Raw genomic sequence first — 2,671 nt, 5'->3', positions numbered from 1 at the left:
GTATGTGTCTATAATAGTAGTGGAAGTAGTTCATAAAATAATACATTTGCTCTTCTAATCGAATCTCTCTATGTTATTAAAGAAAAACCTGCTCTTAGTCAACAAAATCTAAGAGATCAACCAAAAATCCTAATTTTCTATAATATAATATAAAACAGTAGAGAAGACTCTTTCTGCAGAGACACTGGTGGCAGGAATGCAGAAGTATCACCTGCTCAACTTGGAAGGTGGAGCAGAAACCACCAGCTGAGAAGGTCCTCAGCGAGAGGAAGTGGTGGAAGAGCCTCCAACAAACAAGCTCTTCTCTTGGGAGGAGAGGGCTTTGAATCTCAGCTCAGTGTGCTTGTCTCTAGTAGGTGGCAGCTGCACCTTTTCCTGAGCTCCTTGTTGATGCCCTGAGGGGAATTGATGCTCCTGCAATGTTTTCTGGCAGCATTGAGCTTGCAGTGGGGCAATCAAACACACTGTGGGGGGGCTCTCTTTCCTTCTCTCATCTGGAGAACAAGTGACACCAGCTGCCAATCATTGTTGGAGAAATGTGCAGTCAGGGGAACGATGCGTCCAGACTATAGCCACCCTTCCAGCATCCAGCAGTGTCTAAAACCTTTGATTTGGTTTCACCAGAGAGTGTAGGGATTGCAGGGTCGCTGCAGCATCGCCCACAAGCTGTCAGGAGTGGGTCGCTTTGTCCCAACTCCTGACAAGAGTTGAGTGCTATTGAGAAATGTGGTCTCACAAACTTGGAAGGAATTTTGACCTACACACACTTTACATACGGTGTAGATCTTGTCCAACCGCCCTGAAAGAACCCAAAATATGAACATACGGCAGATAAGCCGGTGCAGGACCAGAGGTTTGTTGCTTGTAAGCTGTGTTTTGCTCTGGTACATGTTGATTTTTGTTTGTCTTCTCTCAAAATAATTGTTATTTTAGACTAAGAGGCTGCAGTTTATCCAAGACCAGCTGTGATTCTGTGGCCTCAGCTCTGAAGTCCAACCTCTCCCATCTGAGGGTTCTGGACCTGAGCTTCAACACATTGCAGGATTCAGGAGTGAAGCGGCTCTGTTCTGGACTGGAGAGTCCAAACTGTAAACTGGAGACGCTCAGGTCAGTCTTCATTTTTCTACCTATATACCAGCTGCTAAGATGGTGAAGTGAGGCTGTTCTCAACACTGCTGTGATGCACCACATTAAAAAAAATCCTTGGAATATCGTGAATTCAGGTCTGACCCAACTAAGAACTAACGTAGGTTTAGTACTGAGGCAGATAACATGCAGACCTGCACCGTATAACCTTATCCTGCATTTTTCAGATTGAATTTCTGCAGCTTATCAGAGATCAGCTGTGACTCTCTGGCCTCGGCGCTGAGGTCCAATCCCTCCCATCTCAGAGAACTGGACCTGAGTCAGAACTATCTGCAGGATTCAGGAGTGAAGCTGCTCTGTGGTTTTCTCCACTTTCCAAACTGCCGACTGGAAACTCTGAGGTAAACACCATTCTCAAAAATGTCCATTATTCCATCCGAGGGTCCTCACACTTTCTGAGTGTGTGTGCTGTGCCCAGTTCCTTCAGGAGGGAGGGCCACACGGGGACCACTTATTCATGATAAATTGATTTAAGGACAATGAAAAAGCCGACAGATGGTAACCAAAATTAGACAAAACTAGGTGAGGGTGCCTGGTAGACACCAGCCAACGAGGAGGGAGATGGTGAGGGAGACAGGAAGTCATCTAAGACAGGTTGTGCCTTTAAAGATGAGCCACAGGTGAGATGGATCTCCATGATGAGATGGGAGGGAAAGAGGTGGGAGAACCTGGGAAGAGTGAGGGCCAGACCAATATATATTCTCCTTTGGAACAGTTCAAACCTGAGAGGTTGGAATTGTGGTAATTACATATTACTATCATTTTTTAACCTGTAACTAAATTAAATATTTACAGATCATGTCTTTGATTAACCTTTCAGATTAATACTGGTTCCACTTATAACCTTATAAAAATTTCCCTTCTTTATTTAGATTAAGGCACTGCAGGTTATCAAAGGTCAGCTGTGACTCTCTGGCCTCGGCGCTGAGGTCCAATCCCTCCCATCTCAGAGAACTGGACCTCAGGCTCAACAATCTGCAGGATTCAGGAGTGAAGCTGCTGTCTGATCTCGTAGAGAATCCACACTATGGGCTGGAGACATTGAGTCAGTAGCTGGTTGAAGCCAGTCAACTCCCGCTCATCTGCTGCATCACTCACTGACCACTGGTGAAGAGCATCTGTGGAAACGTCTGCCGTCTACTCCGTCCATAGATGAAGAATTCAGTTTTTAAAAAGTGCTGGTGGACTTTCAGGAGATCAGTCGATGGTCGACAAAGCAGAAGCAGCTTCACCTTGAAGTTAAATTAGTTCCTGGTATCACACAATGCATCTTTATAAAGTTCTAAATGGCTCCTCGGCCACTCTTAGAAGCATGAAAACATTCTCTTAATTGTCTTCAAATGTCTGTATTATACGTTACTATTTTACATCATGCCTTCAGAATCTTTAGGGTTTAGTATTTACTGTCTCTGTGACATGGCGCATTGGAATATTTCAGCTGCAGCCAGCAAAAACCCATCAGAATGACGGCTATCGGTGGGAACCGCAGCTCATTTGACTTTAGTCAATCTGTTCAGTGTTATAG

General features: G+C 44.8%; 1 long non-coding RNA gene across 1 annotated transcript; it reads left to right on the top strand.

Moving 5' to 3' along the window:
* Positions 1–284: 284 nt before the first annotated feature.
* Positions 285–2,654, top strand: LOC130520705 (uncharacterized). The gene is made up of 3 exons (XR_008949009.1): positions 285–1,107; positions 1,314–1,487; positions 2,019–2,654. It is a non-coding gene; the product is annotated as an uncharacterized LOC130520705 (long non-coding RNA).
* Positions 2,655–2,671: the final 17 nt, after the last annotated feature.

Source organism: Takifugu flavidus, unplaced genomic scaffold (genome assembly GCF_003711565.1).
Source record: "Takifugu flavidus isolate HTHZ2018 unplaced genomic scaffold, ASM371156v2 ctg482, whole genome shotgun sequence".
Classification (NCBI taxonomy): domain Eukaryota; kingdom Metazoa; phylum Chordata; class Actinopteri; order Tetraodontiformes; family Tetraodontidae; genus Takifugu; species Takifugu flavidus.
The sequence above is the reverse complement of the archived record's forward strand: the minus strand, read 5'-3'. Positions and strand labels throughout refer to the sequence as shown.